This window comes from Schistocerca nitens, chromosome 6 (genome assembly GCF_023898315.1).
Source record: "Schistocerca nitens isolate TAMUIC-IGC-003100 chromosome 6, iqSchNite1.1, whole genome shotgun sequence".
Taxonomy (NCBI): Eukaryota; Metazoa; Arthropoda; class Insecta; order Orthoptera; family Acrididae; genus Schistocerca; species Schistocerca nitens.
Window position 1 is genome coordinate 197,833,370 of NC_064619.1, and position 7,456 is coordinate 197,840,825.

A 7,456-nucleotide genomic window follows, 5' to 3' on the forward strand; every position below is an offset into this window, starting at 1 on the left:
CCAATTCGGTTTTACAGAGAGTACTCTACTGCATTGGCTCCTTACTTAGCTTGCATTTATCGCGAATCTCTTGCCCAACGTAAAGTCTCGAGCGACTGGAAAAAAGCGCAGGTGACGCCTGTATATAAGGGTAGAAGGACGGATCCTCAAAATTACAGACCAATATCCTTAACATCGGTTTGTTGCAAGATTCTCGAACATATTCTCAGTTCGAATATAATGAATTTCCTTGAGACAGAGAAGTTGCTGTCCATGCATCAGCACGGCTTTAGAAAGCATCGCTCCTGCGAAACGCAACTCGCCCTTTTTTCACATGATATCTTGCGAACCATGGTTGAAGGGTATCAGATGGATGCCATATTTCTTGCGTTCCGGAAAGTGTTTGACTCGGTGCCCCACTGCAGACTCCTAACTAAGGTACGAGCATATGGGATTGGTTACCAAGTATGTGAGTGGCTAGAAGACTTCTTAAGTAATAGAACCCAGTACGTTGTCCTCAATGGTGAGTGTTCATCGGAGGTGAGGGTATCATCTGGAGTGCCCCAGGGAAGTGTGGTTGTTTTCTATCTACATAAATGATCTTTTGGATAGAGTAGATAGCAATGTGCGGCTGTTTGCTGATGATGCTGTGGTGTACGGGAAGGTGTCGTCGTTGAGTGACTGTGGGAGGATACAAGATGACTTGGACAGGATTTGTGATTGGTGTAAAGAATGGCAGCTAACTCTAAATATAGATAAATGTAAATTAATGCAGAGGAATAGGAAAAGGAATCCCGTAATGTTTGAATACTCCATTAGTAGTATAGCGCTTGACACAGTCACGTCGATTAAATATTTGGGGGTAACATTGCAGAGCGATATGAAACGGGACAAGCATGTACTTGCAGTTGTGGGGGAGGCGGATAGTCGTCTTCGGTTTATAGGTAGAATTTTGGGAAGATGTGGTTCATATGTAAAGGAGACCGCTTATAAAACACTAATACGACCTATTCTTGAGTACTGCTCGAGCGTTTGGGATCCCTATGACGTCGGATTGAGGGAGGACATAGAAGCAATTCAAAGGCGGGCTGCTAGATTTGTTACTTGTAGGTTTGATCGTCACGTGAGTGTTACGGAAATGCTTCAGGAACTCGGGTGGGAGTCTCTAGAGGAAAGGAGGCGTTCTTTTCGTGAATCGCTACTGAGGAAATTTAGAGAACCAGCATTTGAGGCTGACTGCAGTACAATTTTACTGCCGCCAACTTATATTTCGCGGAAAGACCACAAAGATAAGATAAGAGAGATTAGGGCGCATACAGAGGCATATAGGCAGTCATTTTTCCCTCGTTCTGTTTGGGAGTGGAACAGGGAGAGAAGATGCTAGTAGTGGTATGAGGTACCCTTCGCCACGCAACGTTTGGTGGATTGCGGAGTATGTATATAGATGTAGATGTAGATGAAACTTCAAGCTCTGCTTGACCCCACGCGCGACGCTAACAGTCTCCATCACCCAGCCAGCTGAATGTATGAACTGATGATGGCCTCAGAACCCATGCGACAGGCGTCATTGGTGTCGACGTGTGCCAGAGCTTGCAGACAACTACACATTGCACGCTCGATAGCCGCAAGTATGGCCGCCACCACAACTCGTATGAGGCCCCCCGGCAGACATACCGAGTGCGTATTGGCTTTCTTTCCAGCCCTGAACGCTGTCTACCTTAGCGATTCCATAATGCGTCTGACACTGGAGCTCCCGACATCTAGCAGACCCCTATCCACCCACGTGTGCCTGCGCGGACCCTGCTGAAGGAATGGCGAGGCTAGACTGCCAGCTTCCCCATTGGTCCTCCATCTCAAGGGACGCGAACGCGTCACCTCTCACCATTCGCCACTCACCCTGCTGTGAGGGCAGATTGCACTATTTCTTTGTTGAGTATAGTTTTCTACAGATACTTTCATACTACCTTACATATTGTAAGTTATAGCGTGTTCTTATGACTTGTCGCTGTTTGCGGTACATTCTCTGTGCTTTTCCTGTTGCCGTTTTTCTCGGCATACATCATGTCATCTGCAACTGTGTGAGCGGCTGTTAGTAAACATAATACTAAAAAAAAATGGTTCATACGGCTCTGAGCAATATGGGACTTAACTTCTGAGGTCATCAGTCCCCTAGAACTTAGAACTACTTAAACCTAACTAACCTAAGGACATCACACACATCCATGCCCGAGGCAGGATTCGAACCTGCGATCGTAGCGGTCGTGCGGTTCCAGACTGAAGCGCCTAGGACCGCTCAGCCACCCCGGCTGGCCAAAATACTAAAAGGTGAACTTGGTATGTCAGCAATATACACTTGGGTTTGCGATGGTGTTGTGGAATACAATTTTGGTGTGTACTGGGATGTTACTTAGTTTGTCGTGTATTCACGCTCGTTGGACCGATTGCGGCTAATTTCATACACAGAAAAGCAAAACTTTCGCACTTTGTTTATGATCCAAAACATTACGCCATCTTGAAACTTCCTGGCAGATTAGAACGGTGTACCGGACCGAGACTTGAACGCGGGACCTTTGTCTTTCGCGGGCAAGTGGTCTACCAACTGAGCTACCCAAGGACGATTCATGCCCCCTGCGCACAGGTTTGCTTCTGCCAGTACCTCGTCTCCTACCTTCCAAACTTCACAGAAGCTCTCCTGCGAACCTTGCAAGACTAGCACTTCTGGAGGAAGGAATATTGCTGAGGTATGGCTTAACAGCCTGGGGGATGTTTCTAGAATCTTGCTGTTCGCATGTGCCGCGAGAAACATATCGCATGTTACGACAATGCTATGAAAACTGGAGGCGGAGTTCTGACGACTTATATTCCTTATTTATGTCTCTGTGCGTGATGGGGAAGTGGTTCTTTTGGGTTTGTGTGCTTTCTTTCTGTGTTAGTTCTCTCAGAGCGATAAAGAGTGTGTTGTTACAAAGTCTTGTGTTTTCGTTTATTACGTTTTTTCCTTCCACTATTGTCTTTTGTACGAAGTAATTTTCTTCTATTGCTAGTTGTCGGTATAGACTGTTGATGTGTAGATCGCTTTCTATATAGGTGGGGTTACGGTTTTTGTTCATTTAGGTGTTCTGCGTGGTCTGTATTCCTCGTTCGGAAATTTCTGCTTGTTTGTCCCATGTATTGGGCCTGACAGGAGTTACATGTAGGTTGGTATATTCCAGTATTGTTTAATTTGTATGAGGTCCTTTTGTCTGGTGTTAGCCATTTTTGCTCTATGTTGTCTCTTCGGAATGTTACTAGGATCCCTTGCTGGTATACACTAACATGCAATAATAAAATATCACACAGAACTGTAGACATTTTGAAAAAGATGTAGCGTGAAAACTCCTTTAATTTACGTTGTAATAGAAGTCTTCATTTTTCAAGGTAAATTAATGATGGTAGGGTATTTTGCAAAATTTCATATTATTTCAAAAGTTGATTATACAGTTTTCAAGAACATTAATTACATTTCAACTTTTATATAAAACAAATTTGTTAACATCACGGTTTCGGAGGCATTCTCTCTAATCCTGATAGGCCATACGAAGGGACGGTGTTTTAACCCCTTAAAAATGAAACTGGACGAAAACAAAAAATATTGCATTTTTTACCTCTCTGTGTACCCGCCAGTTTATTTATACCTAGGAATGTTCCCTTGTTAGTAGTGCAGTTACGGCCGTGACGTAAAACTTCAGGTGGTACATTAGGTGACACGTTTGCGGAAAGAATGTTAGACGCAGAGAAAAAAAACCTAACACACTGAGATTGGTACATATTAAGGTGCCAATGATCAAATGATCACAATATGTACATTTATACCTCTAACTCTCTGCATACGCTGTCAAAACGAAGCTCATTGCTTACTCAGATATAAGCAGCAGTCTGACTTCCAAAGATATAGCACTCACAAGTAGGTCTTCCAAGTACATCAGAAAGCCAGTTGCTACAATGAAATCTCTCATTAGCAACTTTCGCCAACCTAAACGATCTCAGCTACCTATGCTAAAATGAAAGCCAACTTCCTGCACAGTAATCGACTGCTATTTCAGACTAACGAGAAACGATTTGAGATTAAAAAAAGAGCCATTTGAGGGATTCGCAAGGATTAGTTTCGTGGCCACTACCATTCACATCGATGTTATGTCCACAGTTCCAAATATAAACGTGATACAGTTAGAAGAAATGGCATTTATAATTAATGACAAACTAGTTCCGAGTACTGCAAATATCATTTGTTTTCAAGCAAAGTTTAAATTCGCTGTATCTCCGTGTAAATAAAACAAAATGAGGATTGATACTGAGGAGAAGACACCTTTCTATTTCCGAGCAAGAAATCAGCACTATAGTAGGCACGAACTATACAAGGGCACAACATTCCGTGGAGCAGAACAGTAGAACACCTTGGTGTAACAATGGATTAAAAGTTGCTATTCAAAAACAATATAGACGATAAGAAAGGCTAATTTGTCCTATTGCGCCTGAGGCTACTTCCAGTGTCTGCAAACGGAGAGATAAAAACTTTCGACTATGTTGAGACTTTTGAAGGAAGAAATCAGTGCAGCAACTCATGGCAGAGGGCTAGCATTAATCAGACAACAAGCTACAAGTACTGCAAAACCAGTTTTTATAGTCGATGTTGCAGGCGCCAAAGTTTACTTTACTTCTTGGGGAAAGTAACAAGGAACTATATTGGGGCGCAAAACTTAAGGACGAAAGTAACTTTCGTATGATGTGTCACCGCCAGGTACCATACCTGTAGCTCTATGAAACTTTGACCATAAATACAAAGAGCTGCTACAAAACAGCACAGAAGGTAAATGAAAGAAAACGCAATAAGACGGCAAGAAATGCCACTTTCAAGCTTAACAATGACACCGAAATCACCGTGATTCGCGGCTGTACCCTGCCGATTACAAAAGCCGGAGCACGATTCTTAATAGAGGGTGTAATCACCTCGGTCGGAAAAGCATACTCTGCAACGTGCTCCCATATTGGCCAAGAGACTGGAAAGGAGTTCCTGTGGTAGGGCCTTCCATTCTTCCACTAGTGCGCTTGACAACTGGTGGATGGTCGTTGGTCCATGTGGGAGTGCTGCAATTCTTCACCACAAACCACACTTGACCAGTGAGTGTAGCGTGTTTGAAGGTTTGCAGGCCAGTACGTCGTACAACAGTATACAAGGGTCACTCCAAAAGAAATGCACACTATTTTTTTTAATCCATCTTTTATTCAACATGTTTGAAAGTTTTACAGTTTGTAGATACATCCTTTAGGAACAATATTTTCATTTCTTCACGTAATTTCCATCCCTCTCGACTGCCTTACGCCATCTTGGAACCAGCACCTGTATACCAGCATGGTAAAATTCTGGACCAGCCTGTTGGAGTCACTGTTTGGCAGCGTGCACAAGGGAGTCATCATCTTCAAACCTTGTTCCACGAAGAGAGTCTTTCAGTTTCCCAAAGCGATGATAGTCACATGGAGCCAGGTCAGGACTGTAACGCGAGTGTTTCAGTGTTGTCCATCAGAGTTTTGTGATCGCTTCCAGGGTTTTTTGACTGACATGTGGCCGTGCATTGTCGTGCAACAGCAAAACATCCTGATTTTGCCGATGTGGTCGAACACGACTCAGCCGAGCTTGAAGTTTGTTCATTGTCGTCACATATGCATCAGAATTTATGGTGGTTCCACGTGGCATGACGTCCACAAGAAAGAGTACTTCGGAATCGAAAAACACTGTAACCATAACTTTTCCAGCAGAGGGTATGGTTTTGAAGTTTTTTTTCTTGGGTGAATTTGCATGATGCCACTCCATTGATTGCCTCTTCGTCTCTGGTGGAAAATAATGGAGCCATGTTTCATCACCTGTCACAGGTCTTCCAAGAAATTCATCTCCACCATTCTCGTACTGTTCCAAAAGTTCGCTGCATACCATTTTTCTTGTTTCTTTTTGAGCCACTGTCAACATTCTGGGAACCCACCTGGCACAAACCTTTTTTAACGCCAACACTTTCAGTATTCTGCAAACACTTCCTTCCCCTATCCCAACGTAGCGTGACAATTCGCTAACTGCCATGCGCCTGTCAGCGGTCACCAATTCGTTAACTCTCTGCACATTGTCTGGAGTGTGTACAGTACGAGGCCTGCCGCTGCGAGGACAGTCCTCAATATTGCCTTGCCCGCTTTGGTCACGTAACCTGCCTCCCCACCGACTAACTGAACTGCGATCGACAGCAGCATCTCCATACACCTTTTTCAACCTCTTGTGGATGTTTCCCACTGTCTCGTTTGCACAGCACAGGAATTCTATGATAGCACGTTGCTTCTGACGAACGTCAAGTGTAGTAGCCATGTTGAAGACATGCTGTGACGGTGCCACTCCCGGAAACAGGTTGAACTAAGTTTGAAAACGAGCGGGAAGGATGTACCTACACACTGTAAAACTTTCACACATGCAGAATGGAAACTGTATTTTTACGAAAATAGTGTGCGTTTCTTTTGGCGTGACCCTCGTAATTTCCCACAGTTTAACATCTGGACCATCAAAGCGATCATTTTCGACAATATTCATGGGTGCATTACGTGTTCCCACCTGTCGCAACAAGAGGATACGTCCGGCATTGTCGAACATGATTGTCTTGGTGGTCCAGGTGTTAAGGTGTGAGGATGAATAGTGCTGCACGGTCGTACTGTCCTCCAAATTTTTCGTCACTTTACACTCACCGGTGAACGTTATTGTGAAACTTCAGTCCTTCCCCATGTGCGTCTTTTCAGGGGTGCAGTCGGTGCTGACTTCATTTCTCTGCGTGAGAATGCGCGACCGCATCGAAGAGCGCAGGTGGAGGAATTCTTGGAACGAGAGGGTATTTAACATACTGGGGTGGACAAAAATATGGAAACACCACGAACATAACACGTTAGCGTGCCTTGTACGGTCTGGCAAACCGTTAGCATTCAAAACAGCTTCCAGTTGCCTCGCAGTGGATAAGTACAGGCCCTATATAGTTTGCAAGGGAATCTCTAACCATTCTTTCTGAGAAGTAGTGGCAAGTTGAGGTAACGATGAGGGAGGTGGCTAGTGATCACACACCTTTCTCTCCAAAGTAGGCCATAAACGCTCTATAACTGGTGACTGTGTGACTGCAGTGGCCAGTGAGATGCGACAATTCATCTTCGTGCCCACGAAACCAGTCTTAAATGCTGCGAGCTGTGTGAACCGGGGCCCTGTTGTTCTGGGCCACAGCATCACATTGCGGAACAAACATTATACCATGGGACGGGCTTGATCAGCCAAAATGGCCAAATAATCCTTGGCATTAACCCGACTTGGTAGATTACCCATGGGGCTCATGGAATATCACGATGTGACTATCAAAATCACCACCGAACACACGCCATATTTCACTCAGGGACGTATCCTCAGTCAGAACAACGATTCTATCTT